Source organism: Corvus moneduloides, chromosome 2, assembly GCF_009650955.1.
Source record: "Corvus moneduloides isolate bCorMon1 chromosome 2, bCorMon1.pri, whole genome shotgun sequence".
NCBI classification, from domain to species: Eukaryota; Metazoa; Chordata; class Aves; order Passeriformes; family Corvidae; genus Corvus; species Corvus moneduloides.
In genome coordinates, this window is record NC_045477.1 from 2,349,022 (window position 1) to 2,371,088 (window position 22,067).

The 22,067-nt window shown below is 45.3% G+C and overlaps 1 long non-coding RNA gene across 1 annotated transcript; it reads left to right on the plus strand.

The window, feature by feature from the left end:
- The first annotated feature begins 1,251 nt into the window (after positions 1-1,251).
- LOC116437608 lies at positions 1,252-8,773 on the plus strand. Its single transcript, XR_004237381.1, has 3 exons — positions 1,252-4,047; positions 7,509-7,571; positions 8,301-8,773. It is a non-coding gene; the product is annotated as an uncharacterized LOC116437608 (long non-coding RNA).
- The last annotated feature ends 13,294 nt before the right edge of the window (positions 8,774-22,067 follow it).

Consider the following 22,067-nt stretch of genomic DNA (forward strand, 5'->3'; position numbering starts at 1 on the left):
TCCCAGCTGCCTTGTTAACAAATACATTTCTTTTGGCATCTGCTTCCCTTACTTGTTTTTTTTTTTGTTTTGTTTTTATTTCTACTGTATACCCAGCTCTAGTGACTGGGATTGTTAAGGCAGCATAGCTGCTTTTTCTAAATGTTGCTTGTAACTGCAAATCTTAATCACAGGCCCAAGGAGAGGAGGATTGCCTTCATTCAGAGGTGCATCATGCTGTGTTCCCAGTGTACATTCTTTTTCTTCCCCGGTTCTTACTGAAAATGCCAAGGAAACAGCCAAATAAAATACATTAGAAATCGTGTTTGAACAGAGCAGCTGGACATGCTCAACCTGTAACATTTTGTATAGAGCAGAATGAAAACTGAGAAATTTCCGATCTTTCTTGCATAAACTTCCAGAAAGAACAAAAATACAACATTTATTGGGCTTGTTGTCAGTAGTAGTTGCCCTTACAGAAGCTCTTTAGAGACAGGGGTTAGAACAAAGCAGAGATTTTTGTGAAAGTGGTGTTTGTGCAAAGAGGCATCTGCACAGGAGCGAGGGATGTGTAATTCCTGCCCAGCCACCTCTTCTCTGCCCTCTGAGAGCATAAATTGCAAGGGAAAGAACATCATGTCGTACATGCTGTCATAAATCAATCATTTTATAACCAATAAGAGCCAGAGCTGCTCTTCTAGATGAAGTTTGGGTGCCTTGCCAGCATTTTCCCACATAAGACTATTGAAAGGAAATGGTGATTTTCAGTAACTTGACTGTGATTTAACAAAACAGAGGCTCATTTTTGATAGCTGAGCTTTCTTCCTCCTCAGCTGCTGAAGTCTATTGTCCCTAATAGTGGACAGGAGCAGCTTTCAGGTAAGGAATGAGTGAACAAACTGGGGATTCTCCACCAGGAGAGGTGGCTTTGCTCTAAGAACTCTGGAAATGAGTAAAACTAGCAGGTACCATACCCACACCTTGTTGAACACTTCCAGGGCTGGCGATTGCACCAGTTCCCTGAGCAGCCTGTTTCAATGCCTGACCATCCTTGCAGTGAGGAAATTCTTCATAATACCTAATCTAAACCTCCCCTGGCACAACTTGAGACCATTTCCTCCCTTCCTGTCTCTTACCTGGGAGAAGAGAATGATCCCCGACCTCACCACACCCTCCTTTCAGGGAGATGTAGAGAGTGATAATGTCCCCCTGAGCCTTCTCCAGGCTAAACAACCCCAGTTCCCTCAGTTGATCCACATCAGACTTGTGCTCCAGACCGTTCCCAACTCTGTTCCCTTCTCTGGACACACCTCAGCCCCTCAATGTCTTTCTTTTCTTTCAGAAGCCTAAAGAAAATCACTGCTAGTGTCCTGGATAACTCCAAGTGTGCTGCTTGAATACCATGTTATAATTTCAAAGTACCAAACCAAATGCTTTGATTTTTCCTCTTGGCAAATTCCAGAACCTCCCAAGCACAAGGAGGAACATGTTCTTGGGTTCTGTCTTGACAGCTCTCCCAGCCCTGACTGAAAAGACTATTTTAGATACCCCTGGCTGTCACTGGGTCATTTGGGTTGTGTGAGTGAGTGTTTGCACTGAGGTTTCTGCTGTGTCTGGCAGTTTTGTCCTAGAGAGAGCCCTTTACAGTGCCCTGAGTGCTTCTGCTGCAGGAAACATTTAAGTGCCAGTCAGGAGGCTGCTTTTGAAGAAAATGCTGTGTTTGCTGCCACACCCACAATCGCTGTGATCTGATTCACGCTACAGAGCACTCACTCTGGAGTTCCCTTGGGACAAAACTGGACCAGGGAGATCCTGCAGCCCTGTGGCTGGGATACCCTGCTCTCTGTGAGGCAGTCAGGCTGCAGGACCACCCTGGAGCTGGCTGGCAGCAGCGCACCAACACATTTAGAGTTGCTGTGCTGGCAGCATCTCAGCAACAGCTGTTTCATGCTCCTGTTGCACAGCACTGTTTGGTAAGGTAAACACAGCCTAAGGGTGATGAAAATGGTAATATGGCCTCCTTAGGATGAAATTAAATTATTTTTCATCCTAATGCCTTCTTAAAATGTGTGTGTATATATGTACATACGTATTTTTAACAAGTCTTTCACTCACTTTCTAGCATTTCCCTTGCAGGATTTATATTTCAAGTGGAGTAATTGTCAGCTCCTCTTTAACAGCAATAAGCCTTAAGACATGTCAGTACTTGTTCATCTATTCCTTTTTCTCAGTTCATTAGTGTTATTTATTGCCTGGCTGGATTTTGAGTATTAATGAATTCTCCCCAAAGTTTGCATTTTTTATTGAAATAAATCGATCCGTTTAATATCTCTTCAGTAATTACGTGTTTAGATGTATTTGCACAGTGCCCCAGCTCTAATGAGATTAGTGGCAGGAAAATCCCATTCTGCAGATTAGCGTGATGTATTGAGTTGAACTTTAGGATTTTCCTCTGGTGCTTCATTATGAAGGTTTATTACAGAAAAACACTTTGTCTTCAATTACTTGCTGACTGATGTGCATCTGAAAGGCTCAGATGAGCAGTCATTTTTTTCCTCTGAAATTAGAAACATCAGCTTATGAGATACAAACTCTTTAAATGCTGCCATTAGAAAGGCATCTTATGACACTAAAAGGTTCTCAGTATTTTCAGTTCACAATTCAATTTTCCATTTTGTCACATCTGGGACATTCTGACAGTGACCAAACCGTGAGCTCTCTGCATGGGCAGTGTCTGCATGGCCCAGCAGCAACGTGGCTTGACCTGAGGAACTTTTATGTGGCTGAATTTACTGCCAGTTAACACAAAGTTTGAATTGCTGATTTGAGGGGTGAGAATAAAGGAAACAAATTAAGAAACCCACTTAGAGAAACGCCATTTCTCTCCCTTCCCCAGGGACAGCTTCAGTCAAACACCTTCCTGGTCTCCTCATCCTTTGTTTTTGCTGGGTGCTACCTTCAGTCCCTTGGGGGCACCCCTGCCCTGCCCTGGGGGTCCGGGAGTTGCAGTCCCTCAGGGATGTCACTTAGCCCAGTGTGGCTTGGCTGTGGTCCCTCAGGATTGTCCAGCTGTGCCCCCCTTTGGCATGAAGTACCTCCTTCCAGCTGTGGCCCAACAATGTCTCCTGCATCTTCCAGGGGATTGTCAGCCCCTTGCAGCTGCCCCTCTCTTGAAACCTGGCTGGGCTGGGGTGCTGTGGGTTCCCCTGGCTTCCTGCAGACCATTTCTACATTAAAAATTTGTGTTGGTGACAGAAACTGATAAATATCCAAGTGCTACCACGGCACAGATGACTTTGCAACTACTGTAATATCATGAAAGTCTCCTCCCAGCTGTCCCCAGCAGCTGCTTTCCCCAGATACAATGGGCAAGGACTCTGCTGGAGGCAGGAGAGCATTACACAATTTACTTTGAAGTCAGTGAGGCGTTAACAGCGAGGACAAAGGCTTTTAGAGCAACAGAAGGGCAAATTCTTCCCCAGGTGAGTTGAATTTCAGTGCTGGTTTGTCTTCCATGTTAGTGACCCAAGCTGGGATTGTGTCATGGATCTGCCAGGTTTTGTAGGAGCCCAGGAGAGCTGGTTTGTCACTGACAAGGCAGCTCCTGCTTCACCCCAGGAAGCCACCCCTTTACAGCTGGCTGGGAACATGAGCAGTGTCACTGGTGACAATAAAGCCACTAGATCATAAAAATACCACGTTAAAACATTCTAATTCAAACACTGTTAAAGAGTTTTTGCATCGGGGGAGAAAACCACCCACAAGCAATTTTGCTCTGCAAGTGCAAACGCTGTGTTTGCCCTGAATCTTTTACATATGGAAGAGAGGGCTTGGATTCCAACCTAAAAAAGTTGGATACTTCCAGGCTATGGCTGACAAACTTTGGCAGTGGGCTGACACTGCTAAGCGTGATGGAGAGAAGTTTTTTAAACCCTGCCATGGAAAATATCTGGCTGTGTGTTCCACAGGGAGAAGCTGGTGTGTGGATGACTCCTGTGACACAAAGAGAGAGCTCTGCAGCACCTGGGAAAAGGCCACCCACCCTGTCCTCCACAGACCTGGGAAGAGGTAAAAATGCCTGCTTATCCTATAAAGTGGTTTTGGGACTTGTGATTCCACATGTAGGAAGTTGCTGAGCAGAAGTGTCCTGCCTCTTGCTTGCATGATGTCAGCTGTGATTTCTCATGTCCTGGAAGCCATAAGCATTCTATAAATGTGTAAATTTAAATAATAACTATGTCATGTTTCAGTTGCATGGATGCATGGAGGTGGTGCAGTTACCTGGGACAGTTCCTTGTGTCTAATCCACTTGGAGTGCCCTAAATCGGGACTTTTCATCAGAAAGCACATGTTCTATCTCCCTGTGTGCTTCCCATGGCCTCCTGTAGCCTGGGCAGGGCTGGAGAGAACGAGAGGCTTTGTATTTCCATATCTGCTCACAGTAACTGGAGCATTACAAATTAGGAAATGGGCTTAAAATTAGTTTTACTTCTTTTATCTTTTAGTTCTCACCCTTTCACTTTGAAATTCTGAGCTCCTTGCTTCACTTGCAGATTCTTTCTGCTCCCAGTGTCCCCACAAGACAATAATCCAGTCCATGCTGGAAATCCCTAACATTTCCACTGTGCAAAAGGGAAATGGTGCTGCTGGAAGGTTGTTTCCCTTCTCCCAGCCCCCGTGGCTGTTTAAACAACAGTTTAATCAGAAAAATTTAAACAAAACCTCTTCAATGTCTGTTTTTAACCTGAGAAATGCTGGATCTACTGTCTCTAGATACGATTTTTGTAGTATTCCAGTTTTTAAACAGAAGTCAAATTGGGCCAGAAAAGTATGGCTTCAGACCCCAAGTTGAAAGTGAAGGGCTGCTGGATTGGATTTCTGTTTGTAACTACTTTTTTTGAGGTGTAGCTTGATCTCTGCAGGTAAAAGTTATCAGATGAACTGTGTGCTTCTGAATGGTACTCAGGATGTTTTAATTCCAAATTCTTGCCTTCTTTTCTTTGAATGTATGTGTGGCCTGTGTGCTCTTCTATATCTTTTCTGTCTTCCTGTCTCTTTCTTCTTTCCTCTTCTAATTCCCGCTTCTTGGAACATTTTGAGTAACTTAACTGCAAAAGGGCTTAAAGTTTGCCAAGTGGAATGGGCCAAGTTAATGCTCTGATAAGTGTTTTATGTAGACTGGATGTTGTAGTAAACCCTTTGCCGAAGTCCCTTGATTTTTCTGGAGTGCCAGTAAAGTTGTTTTGATCTCTTGAGAGAATATCTTGACACTATTTTCTCAACTACTGAGTGCACACTAGGAAATGTCCTCAAGGAACAATGCCAGGTTGAATATTGCAAGCTCATTAGGGTTCTTCTTTCCTCCTTCTTTTTTTTTCTCATTTTTTTCCCCATTTTAAATCCAGATGTGTTTCCCAAAGCCTGAGGTGAGTAGAAAGGAAGTTGTCTCTTGGAGCAGTGCTGGGGATTGCTCTCTTGCTTGTGGCAGATGTTGCCACTCGAATGCATTTATTCTTTTATTTAATGTACAGACAGAAGTGTCCCTTTTCCTTTTCAGCTGAAGTAACATTTCACATTGATCAAGTCACTTTCTTTATCTAATTTGGTGCCATCCCCAAGGAGTTATTCACAAAACTTTGGGGGCTCGTGATGTATCTCTGACAGCACCATTACCTCTGTATTTCCTTAAAGGGAAGATTTGGGATGAAGCAAGGAGCTCTGTTCCTGTTCCTGAGCAGAATTAGGGATGGTTTCTGTGTGCACCCAGAGCAGGTTGCTTGTTCAGTGTGTTGGTCACTCTAAATGTCCAGAAGGAAACAAAGTGGCAGATTAATTGTGAGGGGACAGTGACCCACCTGAGGGCGAGGGGGTGTCCCCTCTGCTCTGAGCCCTGGGGAAATGCAGGGGCCAGGGAGGTTTATCTGCTGGTGACAGGTCCATGAGGAGAACACGCAATCATATAAAAAACTCCAGCAAGCACTTAGGACCTTGATTTTGAGAAATCAGGGAAAAGAATATTTCCCAGCACTTCCTTCCCTGTGGCTTTTTTCATACTTTTGAATTGAGCCGTGGTTTGGAATCCATAACCTGTGGGAGGAGTGTGGTAGGCTTTTTTCTTCTTGGTTTTTTTTTCCTCTGTTTTGAAGCTTTATTTTGTGTCAGGACATTGTACAGTCTCCAGAAACACAACTCAGACCTGGCAAAGCCGTGCTGATGCCTTTGGCTGGTGTTAGCTCCAGCTGAAGGATGGGAAGGGGATGAACTGTTTGCTGAGAAAACAGGTTTTTCAGGCAAAGTTCTGTAGGAAGAGCTGTGAGTTAGGAACGCTGAGCTCAAATGTTTTATTCTATTTTTCTTTGGCAAACCCCAACCAAAGAAAGGTGATAGCTTCCAGCAGGGTTGATGTGTAGGAGCAGAGGAGAAATAGTCAGTGCTCTTCTCCTCCACCTCCAAGGAAAAATGGGATCAGAGGGAGCACGCTGGCCTGTTTTGCTCTGCTCCAACCTCTGTTCATGGGTGTGTAGATGAAAATAAAAGGGTTTTAATTTGTTGTTGGACTGTAGATACAAACTTGCAGCGCTGTTCTGTTAGGATGCTAGAAAGTGGCTGTTGTTGTGAGGAAAGCTTTTCTAAAAGCTTCACGTCTGAGAAATGGCACTTGGAAAATCAAACTGCAATCCAACACAGGCAACTCTATAATGTAGCTATAACTCATTATGAAAAACACAAAATAAATCAATAGGGTCATCAGCTGATACTAAACCATGTCTCAGAGCTGGGCAGGTTTCTGTGTTGTATTTGCCTGGTAATACAGATGTCTGAATTCTGCTGTGATCAAAGACCTTGCTCAAAATTTACACTACAAATTGCTGTACAGCACAGACCCTCCTCAAATCTGCTTCCTTTGGCAGGAGGTGGTGATAGCAACAAAGGATTAAAAAAAAAGTAAAAGTAAATCAGTCATTTACTAGGCTTCTTTCTGCTCCTTGACATTATTTTCAATGACTGTGGCATCAGTGGCACTGAATGTGGCTCTTGGGGACACGGTAATGGCAATACAGAAGCAGAAGCAGCTGCACAGGGAGTTGGTGCTGAGGAATTGAGGCAATTAGGAAAAGGTGGTGCTAGAGCTGGGTTGAGTCAGGTGTGAAAAAATGGCATCCCCTCATCACCCTGAAATGTGGTGATATCAGTGATCACAGGCAGAAGAAATGGTTTTCTCAAACCGGGCACCTTCCGAAAGAAGGGAAAATATTCAGAGGTAAAAATCAGAATTCCAGCCAGCATTCAGCTAGCTACACAGTTATTCAGAGCTGAACTTCACAACAGCTGCACTTATAATGCTGTTTTGCAGATCTAACACTTGCAAGATGTGGAAAATAAAATTCAGGATGAATTTTAAGAACGCAACAGGAATAAGCAGCGTGGCAGATGTAGATTTAGGGTATTCTGCACTTTCTGAAGGATTTGTTTTTAATGTGAAGCATGTACCTTCACACTCTGTAACATGTGCTCTGATTCCCTGACAGATTCGTTCTGCACAGTCCCACTGGAATATTGGCGCTCACACCATCTATAAACAGACAGTCAAGGTTTGTGTCTTTCAGGATTGGACTTCATTTTATTTACTGCATGGTCTGTGGGGGTGGCAAGAAAGGGAATTCATCAAAAGAAGCATGCAATTCTCCCTTCCTCCTTCCCTTTATTTATTTATTTTTGGAACTTGAAAGCTTTCAGAACTCTTCATTATTCCCGGGGTTCATTTTTTATTCTTTTTTCCCAGTAGGAAAGCAGCTAATCTCAGCAGGTGAGGGGCAGGGCGATGAGCTGTTGGAGACAAAAGGCATTCCCAGAGATCATCACAAGAGATAAGGGGTCCTCTGGTGATTACCAGGGCTGATGGGGTGAAGGGGACAGGCTGCAGAGGAACTGGGGGGCTGAGGAGCAGCTGGGTACCTGCGGGCTGGGGGAGTAGGGGGGGATAGGTACCCTGCTGAGCAGGAATAGGCACAGGGCATGGGCTTCCAGGGGTCACAGTGGGGAAATTTGCCTTTCCCCATGGAATGTATTACCCCTGAGTGCTGTGTAGGTATTTGTGGGATTGCCTCCCATCTGGCAGATTTAATGCTGGTGGAAACCCCCGTGTATGTGGTGCACTAGCGGTGTTTCCTTGTGGGATACTCCATTTGCTCCAGCCTGCCTGTAAGGAAAAACCCTACAAGCAGGAGTCCCTTAGTATTAAGTGGTAGAGTTGGAAGTGATACCAAGTTTAAAATATTTTGATGTAATTTAATCAGGAGTTTTGTTGGTCTTTGCCCCAGGGGAAGGGAATTTTCAGTTTCTTTTCAAAGGACTGTTTCAGCACTCAAAGCCTGATGAGCTGAACCTCTCAGCAGACTGGGAGTAGCAGAAGATACACAAAAGATAACGGCCATCAACGACCATCAGCTCCAAACATCACCCCTGGCATGGTCAGAGACACCTGGTCCGGAAAAGGCTGATAAGAGAACCAAGGAATGAGAACCTAATTAACATCGAAGGCGAAGAGATAACCAGTAGGAAGCCAAATCCTAAGAACTCTGTGACTTGGGACCAATGAATATTGAACCAATGAATTTCTACGGGTTTTTGACTGTATAAAGTATGTGAAAAATCTAGTAAAATTGACGTGTGATGGAATGATTTCCTCTCCACAACCCGGGCCATGTGTGGAAGAAACGATTTCCTTTGCACATCCTGGCCAGAGCAACATCCTGGACAGAATAAAGTAATGCCTTGATTCTCTTACACTAAATTGTTGTAGGAGAGTTTTTGTTTTTCCCGCAGTTTCGGTGATAGTAGGAGACCGCTCAAAATGACGCATGTTACAGAAGACTGGGAAACTCTTTCAGGTGCACTGCCACCCATAGTTCGTGACCAGCAGCACAGAACAATGTCAGACATTCACTTTGAGGACACGGCGAAGCAACTGCCCGCAGAACGCTTGTGACAATCACATTTCTTTCACAGAAAAACCTCTTTCCAGCTACAAGTAAACACGAGCAGGATTACAAAACTTCGATGAGAGCGTCAAAGCTGGAATAAGGAACTTCAGTGGGAATGAGAAAGCGAGGGGTGGCTCGGAGAGAGCAGGATGGAGAAGGGAGCGGTCCCCTCCGCTCAGGGTGATGCTTATGGGGAATTTAGTGACCTGAGCCATAAAACCTGGGCCACAAACCCGGTCAGAGCTGCGAGCCGTGGCAGGGAGGGCTCGGGAGGAGCGGGCTGAGCCCCCGGCCCCGCTCCATCCGCAGTGCGCGCAGCGGCCGCGTTGCGGAGCTGTTGCCCCGCGGTGGCGGCGCGGCCACCGCGCTCCCGTCCCGCGGCCGCCGCGCATCCCACGGGGAAAAGGCAGGAAAGGGAGCTCGCCCGTGCCAGGGCGGGTCCCGGCAAGAGGGGGCGAGCTCCACAGGCGAGTGCCACGGGGTCACTCGTGGGTACCGTGCTCTCCTCCGCCCGCCCGGGAGGGATCCCGGCGCTGCATCCCGAGCGCACCGCGCGCATCGTCCGTGCGGCTGGAGCCCCGCCTTGCCCGGCCAGGTGGCACCTGGCGGTGTGGGCCCTGTCCCCGAGGCTCTGCAGCTGCGCCGGGCTGGTTTAGCATCGCGGAGCCTGCGGGAGCTGGGAGGGCACTGCCTTCCTCCCCTGCCTCGCTTCACGTAAAGCAGGGAGCCGCTGCGGTCCTGCAAGGAGCAGGTGGCTGAAGCAGTCAGATTTCGTGACTAAAACCCCACAGTTCTGCCCTAGAGTCTGGGGACAAACTCCTGGATGGAGTTTGCCCGGGGTACAGCCGTGTTGTAATGGAGCAACAGGTATCGGATGGGTTGAGGAGGCGGCAGGAGAGCAGACGGTGACGCTCGTGGCGTGCTGTGATGAAAGCCAAGAGAGGAGGTTTGGTGCTGAGGTGACTGGGAAGGGCTTGAGATGGCCACTGAGGTTGCAGTGTGAAGACATTCCCGACACCAGTGCCTGCTTCCCCTCTTGAGGGGTGCTGTGGGCAAGACTCCAAACCCAGCTCATGGCTCGAGTTGGAAGGGCAGCAGTACCAATATTGGTCATTTCATTCTCGCTGAAACCCTGGCTCTACAAAGCTTCATTCTTATGCACTGCTCGCTCTGTGCAAGGCTTTTTGCAGCTCGACAAGCCTTGCCCAGGTCTGCAATAACTTGTGATGCAGGGAAGGCACCCTAATCTTGATCTGAAAAATTTAAACAAAACACAAACCACCCAGCTTCACCCCTTGGCAGTTCATTTCAGGGGGTAGCTGTTGAAAATGTGTACTTTGCTTTTCATTTTCAATGACCTGGATTTAGCTGTCAGCCCCTGCCTGGGGTTATTCCTGTCCCTGCTAGGCCCAGCCACCCTTCCTAGAGCGAAGGGACCGAGGGCTGTTTGCATTAGGGATGTGTTGCCAGCCAAAACCTTGGGCTGGAGTTTGTTTCCTTTGTGAAGAAACAATGTCTGTGCTGTTGGCGATCCCCATCCCACTGAAAAACCCTCTTCCTACTCCTGCTGTGACGGTGACAGGCTCCAACCTGGGACAAGTCCATGGGAACAGTGGTTGGGAGGGCACTGGCTCAACACTTTCACACTGGAAAAGCAGCATTTGGAGAGAGTGAGGAGCTTTTACCTTGGCTCAGGCCCACAGGCTTTCTTCAAAATATCCCTTTCACATGGAAATTCCTACCAAGTGAAGATTGCTGGCTCTGGCTGGCATGTCAGCCACGGTAAGAGACACAAAGTTTGTGTATCAGTGGAAATACGTGACACAAAGGAAAGGGAAGTGGCTTGTTTTGTGCTGGATACTGTAATCGGCCAGCAGCATGCAGGGAGTCTTTGTGGCAGGGCTGGGAGAAGGGGGAGTGGGTATAGGAAAAGAGAGCTAGATTTATTAACAATAATTCCAAATAATCAGTTTTCTGCTGGAGGCAGCACCACTGATCTCAAATTTCCCTGCCTCAGAGTCACTTCTTGAGTCCCTTGCCTGCTCCACGTAAAGCCCTGGCCAAGAAAGCACACCTGCATTAACTCTGCTGCACGTAATTTATTGAGCCACTGTTACCACAATGCTTTTTTTGTTCCCTATCACCAGCAAAGCAAAAGTAACTCCTAGCATGGCCATCCTGCACATTGGTTTCTAGTCAGATTGCACTGTGCAAACAAGGCAGGTGCTGCTCTGTGGTCCAGCAGTCTCTGCATTGTGACTGTCTTTGGAGATTGGCCTATGCCAAATTCCCAGATTTTTCTAGGAAATCAAATCATACTTTTGTGAAAGAAAATTAAAGATGGAGAGGCACCACTTGATCTCATCTTTCTTACCCCAAGCCAGACAATCAGGCACTGAGCATCAAAAGCATACTCCAAATTCCCACCTGAGGTGTCTGGTGTCTGCAACATCTCACAGGAACCTTGAAATTTCCTTGGAAAAGACAAGTTATGTCTCAAGGGAAGAAATACAGTCCATGGTGGACCCTCACAATGCACCTGACAGTGTAGAACTACTGCAGAATGAGCAAGGGTGAAACTAAGAGTGATTCACCCCTTCTGAACCTGCTCAGAGATTCTGGGGATCTGGTATCACCAGCTGGACTTTCTCTGTATTTTGTTGTATGGTCACTTCCATCAGGCTATCAGGCTGGAGCTGTTGCAGCAGAGCTTCCTCATCATCTTGCTTGAGAGGCTTTTTGAGAACGTCACTTTTCTTAGAAACTTCCAAATGGTTGATTAAAATTTATTCATAAATTAGTGAAGGTGATAAAGAAGTGCAAGGTGATGGACTTGGGCTGTGGGAATTGCAGGCATGTGAACCTCAGAGCCCCTTCCAGTGCCTAAAGGGGGCTTATATAAAAAAGGCAGAAAGTGTGTTGGACAAAGGGAAGTGCTTTCAAACTAAAATAAGAGAGATTTGGATGGGATATTAGAAATAAATTCTTGACTGTGATGGGGGTGAGGCCCTGGCACAGGGTACCCAGAGAAACTGTGCCTGCCCCTGGATCTCTGAGAGTGTCCAAGGCCAGGTTAGATGGGGCATGGAACAGCCTGGGATAGTGGAAGGTGTTCCTGCTGCCCGTGGCAGGGGTGGGACTGGATGGCCTTTGAGATCCCTTCCAACCCAAACCATTCTATGAAATTATTATAATCCAATTTCATGCACACATCGACTTCAAATTAAATTATTCTCTCCTTGAAATTTCTATTGTGATTTTATTTTTTTTTTTTTTAGTCATTCTGAACAGAAAGAAAAAGACTTATTTTGAAACTTTGGAATTTATTGTATAATTTTCATTTCTTCTTCCTGGAATATAAAGTGAACTTTATGCACATCTCACTTCAGTTCTGTGGATATCTGGAAATTTATGGGGAATGAAACAAGAGCTATTGAATTTCAGTGCATTTTAAATATCTGTCAGCATCAGCTGCTGCTCTTTCCTACAGGCCTACGTGGTGCTGTGTCTCCACGGGCAGCTTGCAACAGGAGAATTCACCACCCCTGAAACCTTCTTGATAAGAAAAGACAAATGTTAATGGGCTTGGTTCTTTTCCTCTTTTCTGCTTATTCTCTCCTTTTTGTAGCTCTCTGCTGTCCTCACTTTTAGGCAAATATGCCTCACCCTATTTCTGTCACTCACATTTCCTTCCCTCTGTGCTACTCACCTCCTTGTGAAGCCTTCAATATCTCTTTTGCTGCATCTCACTGTTCATTAGGATATTTAGGCATCTTCCAGCTGCTCCATCTGGGGTTTTTAATTGGAACAAGGATGCCTGAGGGTGAGAAGAGGAAAAGAGAAGATGAGGGAGTGAGTAAGGTGTGGGTAGGGTAGAATACCGATTTTTCACAGCTGGGAGAGGAAGGAGCTTCCCTGCAAGCAAACAAGAGGAAGGGGAAGAGATAGGAGGGAGCCAGGTGAGAGACAGGTGAAAGGAGATTAGGAAACCCTGATTAGTTAATGTTTGTAAGGTGCTGCTGAGATGGCAAAGTCATCTGTATATGCTAATCCACTAATCGGTATTTTGTGGGTGATTAGTCACAGCTGACTTGTCAATAGCAAGGGCTGATGGGAGTGTAATATAAAAATTAGGCACCAGGGAGGGTTAAACTTTTTTCTGGAGCAGAAGGGGATTTTACTTTGAGGCTTACTGGGAATTGTTGGAAGAGTTCCTGTTTGAGTGGAGGGAGACCTTCCCCCAGCAGAAGGACCCCCTGGTTGATCCTGGTGTGTTCCCTGCCCTGGTGCAGAGAAGGTTGGTGAAAGTTCCTCTCGTTTCTGTAATGCTTTACAACACTATCTGATGGAACTGATAAAAATAACAGGGCAAAGAACAGCATTGCAAGAACTCTCAGAGAATCCTGTCTTGTGGCACAGGTCTCACTTCAGGTGGTATAAAAATCTCATCCCCCATGGCTTGTGTGAATTGAAGATGGAGATTGGGCAAAAAGCAGCAGGTGGTGAGAACATTTTTGTGTGTTTGTATAGCTCCCCCCCCCCCCCCCAGCCTGTTTGAGCTGGTATTTCAGGTGTCCAGCTGGGTCTGGTGTCCAGAACTGACATGATGGCAACAATGATGGCCAGGGAGAGAGACATTATTGCTAGAAGGAGCCTGTTTGGTCATTTTTGGAACTTGAGTTTGTTTTTGGTGGGATATTGGAGCAAAAATTAAAAGTGTAGCACAATAAGCTGTTGATGATGCCGGATGGAGGGATGAAGTTGCTTCATGGTCATGGTGAAAGTGGTATTCTCTCAGAAGACACCTGGCAATCAACTGCTGCAACAGCTTTTGTTCTCCCTCTGGGAGGCCGGTGGCGCTGAGCTAAGGTATTCTGAAATTATTTAGAAATTAATCTTTGTCTTGAAGTCTTAATTCTAGTGTATTCTAAACACAAAATACTGTGCTTTAAAGTGCTCTGAAATGGAGAGATCTGAAGGCATGCTGTGAGAGTTACCTGCCTTGGAGTAATGACAGTAAAGGTGGTGCTTTTGAATGCAATAAAAGTTCTGTCTTTGCTACTTGGTGGCTGCTGAGTTTTCTGCTTTTGTCATAGTGTTGGTGAGTGTGAGGCAGTTTTTGGTTACCTGCTTTCTTTCTTTGGAAATGAATGTTCCTCTGTTTGTGTTAGTGCTTTAACACAGCTGGGGATCCTTCTGTAAAACCTCAATGCTTCATGTCTGGTCTATGATAAGTGTCTTCAAAAAGTTCTGGTGTTCTCTTCGCTCTCCTGCTCCCACACCTTAGTTTATCTACTCTCTGTGTAACTGTAATTACAAGTGGTATCACTCAAGAGCAAATCAGTCTCCTTTTAAAACACAGGCAGGACAGAGAATCACTTCTTGTTTTGAAAGAGAAATCAGAGCTGAAACTTGCATGCTAACAGGGCAGTTAGAAACCGTGCTGACCTTTATCTGTTGCTTTAGTGTTTAAAGCACAGGAATAATGTGCAACTTCAGTGGCAACGAGGTGAAAACAAACCCCAACCCTTGCTCCTGTCTGTGACTTTCTGTTCAGGCTTTCTTCATGCCTGCAATTCCAGTAGCACTGCTTCCTTGTGTGATTCCAAGGAGATGTGGAAGGAAAGGTGTGTGCTTGGGATATGATGGTGATTGAGGTTCTCCTACTGCCCCCGAAAAAAACTTGGTTCTCTGGGGGAAAATCCTAAATATGTCAAAGAAATGATCTGTGGATAACATAGTTTTCAGAAGGGATGGGGCAGAGCTCTTTCAGGGTGCATAAAGGTGAAAGATTGACATAATTTTGAGGGAGTGGAGAGAGAGAGAATGACTATTCCTCTTTGGAAATAATGCAGGACTCCTGCATGATGATCAGAGCAAGGATATTTGGAGCCTCCTCAGCCTCCTTGCCGGGGAACAGCACAGCCTCCTCAGGTCTCTGTGTCCACTGGCAAAGGGCACGTGAGGAGTCCCAAAAGCCTGAGATACCCTGTTATGCCAGAAAGGCCTTCCCCTGCTGCAGCTCCTGCTTGGCAAATAAACAGCACTGCAGAGAAACACTGACTGGTGTCCTGCTAATTTTCTGAGTTAGGCACTGCAGAAGGGAACCCTCAGCTGGCAGTCTGGCAAATAAACATCAGCTGAAGGATCTTCATTTCATTTGTTTGGGAAATAGAACTGGGAGGTGTCCAGTGGGTTTCTCTGTCTGTGGTGGTGTGGAAATGCTCATGGATGGTTTTGTCCTCTTGAAGTGCTGGTGTTGTAAAATGCAACATAAAATATTCTTCTGCTATACAGTGATACAAGGCTCTGTGGGTTTAGCAGTAGTGTTTTGAGCTTTATTTTTTCCAAGGAAAAAAAATTATAAGATGCCTGTTCTAGCTGGTATTGTTGGGAAGGTCACTGGGTTAACTCTTGTTTCTATGGCTAGTATCCAAGCCTGAGAGAGTAATTTTCAATTTTCAAAAATGTTTTTGTCTTTGGAAGCCACTATTTCCTTTTCCTTCCATACCAAAGGCAATATAGGGCAAGGACAAAACCGAGCATGCTGGGCTGGTGGCAAACAGGGAGCATTTGGACACAGGTGCCCAAACATGAATGTTAAGGTGAGTTGGGGTGCAGGAGCTTAACCTAAGCAATCTATCTGAGAAACCTTTGGGATGGGCTGGCTGCTGGAAAAAATGAGTTGCTGCAGGTAGATTTTGTAGTGGCACCTCTGATGTCACAGGGATCTGCCTCACAAGTTGCCTGCCCTACATACTCTGACCTATATAGGAAAAGCTGAACCAGGTTGTACACAGAACATGCTTTTCCCTATCATGTGGGAAAACAGATTCTTCTCCAAGTTCTGTTTGTCTGGAAAACCTCAATTGTTTGTGTTCTGTTTGCCAGTTGCTTCTGTGGTTTCCTGGAGCTGAAGTCAACCTGACTCCTGACCTTCAGCAGATCCTTTAGGACTTTCCTAGGAGGGATTTAACTGAGATAGTTTAAGATCATGTGTTTACAAACATGTGCTGACAAACGTGCAATTTATTCTCACTGACCATCCCCCCTATCCCTTCTCCCACTCTTTTATGTGAAAGCAAAATACTGCTAAAATAGCAAAATCTGTAGAGTTTGACTTGGAAGGTGGTTTGAATGCTGTGCTTGGGAAAAACACCTTTAGACTTGTGTTTTTCCTGACATCTTCTGGAAAATTATTCTTACCTCAAAATATATATTTATTGATAGAAATACTCTTCCTGATTAATTTCTAAACTGGAAATAAATGTCACCAGAGTTTCTGTACATCAAAGTATTCACACAGGCATTTTAACTGTTGCTTTACATACTTGTGCTATTTTGGGGGAAATACTGTTTTAACTGAGTATGGGTTTGAGTTTTTTTTCTTTTGGGGAGGGCTGTTTTGCAGGAATGCTTCAGGATTTTTTTTTTCTTTTAACCTTTTTTATGTTTAGTTACGTAAAAATGGAGGGGGCATATAATAAAGCAGAAGGGGCAAATCTACGGACTTGTTCCTATTCTTACAGATTTTTCTCTAGGTTTAAAAAAACAGTTATTGAATCTCCTCTTGGATCTGTAGGTTCTTTCTTCAAGTTTCTCCTTGTCTTATTCCACTGAGGGAGGAAGGGAGCAGAATCATTTTGGTTTTAGTGGAAAGATAACAGTTTCGGGACCAAAAAAATGGACCTCAGTAATCTGCTTTTTTTCCCCCCCTCTCCAATATTTCACAGGGAAATATCCCTGTAATGCGTTTTTCTCAGAAAAAATTAATTTAAACCTAAGTCGAACTTCTTTTGTAGCATCTGTAAGTGATCCAAGGAGCTGATCATTGTCTGTCTGCACTGCCAACAATCTTGGTCAGCCCAGACCTGCAGTTTCACTTATTTCAGGTTATTTGCATGGTCTGCCTTATAACTCATTCTATTTCAATTACACAGGACAGCGAAAAATTAAAGTCTCTCAGCCCAGTCAGGCCGGTGCAGAATAAGTAAAAGAATAAAAAAATTGCTGCCTGTGAAACTTAGTTTAATTTTTTTCAGCTTAATTTTTTTTGCAGTGAATTTCATGTACTTTTTCTGGATTCAGCGTTAGTAGCAAGGTCTGAAGCTGGCCTCTACTCAGGCTTTAAGGATGATGCAGCCTCAAGCCTCTTTCAAAAATCTGTTGCAGTGTTAGGGCTGTTTGATTTTGCAGTAGTAACTTTTTTTTTTTTTTTTTTTTTTAATTTGATATATGTAGGTGGATTTCTGGGACCAACAAACCAAGCTAAGAGAAAAATGTCTAGGCAAATTTCAGGAACTCAGAATATATTTTAACAGCTCATGGATATGAATGTTCAGCTGCTCATCAGTAATTTTGCGTGACTTAGGACACATAATTGCTTTAAGTCTTTGCTTCTCTGGGCAGCTCTTTCCTAAAGCACCCCTGATGTGCCACCTTGTAGGTTTGTCTGCTTTTTCATTCTGGCTGTATTACAAGGATATCTTCTGTGTAATTTGCTGTCTGCTCTAATCTTCAAACACCATCAGTGTAGTAGGGCACAAAAGGAAATTCTACCTCATCTTCAGTTTCATAATGATTAAGCTTTTTGACCTTCCTGATATCTAACTTCTGTCTTTTCCCTTGGATTTCTTCAGTGAAATAGTGAAAAGTGAATAGTGAAAGCTGTTTTCTTCTGGGAGAGAATAGGGAGGGAAGGCAATCTTGGAATTAAGACCAAGCCCCCCCCCCCCCCCATCCCCCCCATCTAAACCTGTGTATTAAATGCTAAAACAGAAACGAATTAATTGCTTTAAGATAAAATTGGTCTTTGACTGAAGACATGTTTATCATACACTCCTTAAGTCACCAGAGCACCATTTATTGATGGGAAGTGATGAAAGACAAGGTTAGTCAGTGCAGACTTGATCATGAAATTGCAATTTTATTAATGGATGCAGAACCTTATTATTGTTTTCCAGAATATGAAAAAGAGGCAGGGTGTCTGTGGCTGTGAGTGATGGATAGCTCACTAAGCTTTCATATAATTTGCTTAAATTCAGTTGGTTTTGTACAGTAAACATCAGTGTTTACAGGTATGTGAGCCTCTGAGCTTGGAACTTGGAGGACAATAATACACTTATTAGCAATTTCTCTTTGGGAAAGGCCAAAAAAAAAAGTGTATTGAGAATTGCATGAAAATGCCAGGAACTTGAAAAAACATAGGCATTTTGTGGCTTTTGAGCTACAAGATAACGTCATCTCTTAAGCCTTAAGTCCCAAAGCATAATATTAAAAAGGGGGATTTGCCTAATGGGAATTAAAAAAAAAAAAAAAAAAAAAAAAAAAAAAATTCGTGCTCTGTCACAGATTGGACCAGAAGCAAATGCTGAAGAAGGTGCTCATCATTATTCTCTCTTCTAAAAGAAGAGAAAATTGAGGGACAGCAGCCTTGATCTCATTGAGAAGAAGATTGAAATGAAAGACAAGGTTGGTTGTTCTCGCTTCAGAAGGGTCTGAAAGCTAAATTGCAAAATCAATTTACTGTGGTTACTGTAACAATTAAACTGACGGGATGAAAAGATGGAGGAGGAGGATGGATCAGAGAATCCACCCCCACGAAATATCTGTGTGTGCAGGTGGCAAGTGTTGGCGCTGCCAAGGGTAGAGCTGCCATGACTGCCTTTCCTCTAATGTGACAGGCGGCCGTCTCCTCCCCTTTTCCCATCTCCTCCCAAGGTCTGTGCTGCTTTCCCTGCTCAGATTTCCCTCCTGTGACGATTTTTGGGGGGTTTTAACCCCCTAGTTCTGTTTTTTTGGGGTGTCCCTCAAACAGGCAGCTATCTCCTCCCCAGGTCCGTGCTGGTTTATCTACTCAGCTTCCCCTCCTGTGGCAATTTTTGGGGGTTTTCAACCCTAATTCTGGGGGGTTTTTTTGGTGTCCCTCAAACAGTCAGCCATCTCCTTCCGAGGTCTGTGTTGGTTTTTCTTCTCAGCTTCCCATTCTGTGGCAATTTTGGTGATTTTCCCACCCCCTAGTTCTGTTTTTTTTGGGTGTCCCTCAAACAGGTGGCCATCTCCTCCCTTTCCCCCATCTCCTCCGAAGGTCTGTGCTGGTTTCCCTGCTCGGAACAGCCCTTGTGGGGTTTTTCACCCCTTAGTCCTGTTGGTTTGGGGTGTTCCTCAGCCCCGCTGCCATCCTGCTGGTGCTCGCAGGGCGCACGGAGCCCTCAGCTGCCCGCCAGCCCCGGCGGAGCGCCGCAGCCGCCTGCTCTCCCGTTTATATTAATTGAACATGCTGTATTCTGCCTCCGCTGCTGATTACCCTCATTTATTTCGGCTCCTAAAGACCCGAGGATTTCTGTTGCTTTGCCCTCCCTGCATTGTTTTACTCATTTGGCTCCAATTAGCCTCGGCTAATGAAAATACATTACACCGAACCTCTTGTTACCCCGTTGCCGTTTCTAATGACATAATTTGTGAGTTTTGAGCCTTTTCAAGTAGAGACATTAGGAATTGCATTATAGTTTCTTCGGTGGAGTGGAGAAATATTAATTGCAGGCATCTGGGCTCCTTCCTTTAAAGAAGACTGGTGATTTTTACTTAACTAATAAATGTTGACATAATCAGGGAGCTATCAGCACCATATGTTGGCCTTTTGTGAGATGCAGATCTTATCCCTGCCCGGCTGGGTAAGGAAATGCTTCAGTGTTAGCACCATGTCTTGGTATATTTTTAAAGCATCACTCAGCACAGGCAGATTGCTGTGAGAGAAGAGATGAAACCTATTTTTAAAGAACAGGTGGGCCATTTCCCCAGCCATCCAGGTGAGGTTATCTTTAATGATAAACAGATGCCAAAAGCTGCGTGTGCTACCGTGCTTATCTCGCGTGGTATTTGCAAAGGCCCTTTTTGTTAGCAGAGCTTTGCCCTGGGGACTCTGAGGGAGGGGTGGAAGGGAGCCCGATTGAGCAGTCAGCCGTCTGCTCGTGTGGGGTGCGCTCATCTCCTCTCCCTCCCTTCTCCTTTTGGGGACGTCGTGTGCAAACACCGGGCCCTGAGGATGCTGCTGCAATTAATGAGATTTGAGGGTTAAAGCTGAAGGAGAGGTGTGCTCCTGCCCTTCACGGAGGGATAGATGTGACTCTCCTGCCTCACCATGCTACGGAATTAATTCAGGAAAAAAATTGTATGAAGACTGAAAAGAAAAAAATTCATGGATGCGTGCTGCCAAAAAGCAACAATAATACTTCATTGTGTCTAGTCCAAGCTGGGTTTTGACACAGCACACTTCAGCCCTGAAATCTGTGCACATCCTCCCTCCTTTTCCTTTGTTACCTGTCGACTAACTTTGTCTCAACAAGGAAGCTTCCCTCCCATCTGCCTCTTTTATTTGGAAGAGTTTCTTTGGCCTGGACTCCTCTCAATTATTCTGAAAACTTTTCATGGCCTTCTTTCTGAGAGAAAGTGGGATGTGATCTGGGGGCAGCTGGGTGGATAAGGCTGCCATACCTCAGGGATGTTTTTCCACCATCAGTCTTCAAAACGTGTAGAAAAAGAGGTTGTTTAGTGCATAAGTAGCTGTTAAAAAGGAAGGGGGAAGGTATGGGGAGGCATTATAAACTGTGGCATGATTTGAGTGGCTGCCTGGTAGCATTCCACACAGACCTCTTTGTCTGAGGCAGCAGTTGGCTGCCTGACAAGGACTGGGAGGATCAATTCTTCTCCATTAATCACTCTCTCCTCAGCATCGGTGCTGCAGGGGATTGGGCCTCTACTGCCAGCGAGAAGGATCGGTTTCCCCCAGCATGAGGTGTTCCATTTCCCCATTAATGGGGTCAATCGGGCCTCCCCAGCCTCATGGCCATGGGGAAGTTGTGTGGGGTGGCAGTGGCTGGCTGGGTCTCCTCCAGCTGGACATGGGCTCAATGGCAGCACCTTGTCCTTACCCTGAGGAGCTGCAGCTGGCACAGCTTCCAGGACAAGGACTTTTGGGAAGGACAAGTGCTCCTGCTGGAGCAACATCCAGATTCATGAAGTGTCACCTTGCTGTCACCACTCTTGGTTTCAGATGTTTATGTTCTCTTGCTGAATTTTTCACCATAGGTTTTATGGAACAGAGAAGCCCAATACTTTGCTCCTGAGTCCCTTTCAATCCCTGTGCATGCTCAGAAGAGGTGAGATGGGCTGCTGCTATATTTATCCTTCTTTTGGTTTGGCACCAGCAAATGCGAGAACTATTTAGGATACCCAATATCACGTTGCACTCCAAAAGCAGCACACAAAATGTGTTTATTTGATTTGTTGCTTAATATTCTTTATTTCTTGCCTGGAGGCAACATGGAAGTTGGTATGTCAAGAAGACAAGCCGAGAAGAACTTTTTTTGTTTATATATTTAATAAAATGGTGCCCCCTCCAGTAGCGTGTCCCATTTTAGCATTAATTGCGGGTATTTACTCCGCACACATCAGCAACCCGGGCAGATGCAAGCCTGTGCTGTCCATGGAGGTAACAAAATGTTTTTCAGCAAATGAAAAATAAGGGCTAGAGTTAGGACTGTTCCCTAACCAGCCATGTGGCACGTTCCACGTCCCCAAAAAGAAGTGCCAGAAGTGCCAGAGAGAGTTGTGAGACATAAAAGCACATTTTTATCTCAAGAAGCTTTTAGGAGGAAGAACCTTGCTCTAATGGGTAAACTTGTGTTTTCCTGAGGGTGAGAGGACAGAGAGGCATTGCTCACCTCTTCTGCACTGATTGTTTGAAGAAGAATAATAGTAAATTTTGTTGTCTTTTGTGATTGGGGTTGTCCCTGGCCGAGGTGGGTTAGAGTCTCATAGCAGGGGTCCTGGTGGCCTGTGTGGAAGGTGGGGATGTGCTGGGGTGGGTCTCAGTGGCAGCTCTGGCTTTGGAGCTGGGGGTACTTTTTGCTTTGCTGGCTCTGCTGGTGGATTTGCAGAGAAGGGAGAGGCTGGAGCCATGCAAGGAAGAAAAGGAGAAGGTGGCTGAGGTGCCACAGGAGGAGATTTGGCACGTGGAGGGGGCAGGGAGCCAGAAGGACTTGTTCTCCTCTGCTGGCAGGGTGACTCTGAGCATGTGAAGCGAGGAAAATCTGCTTGAAAAAT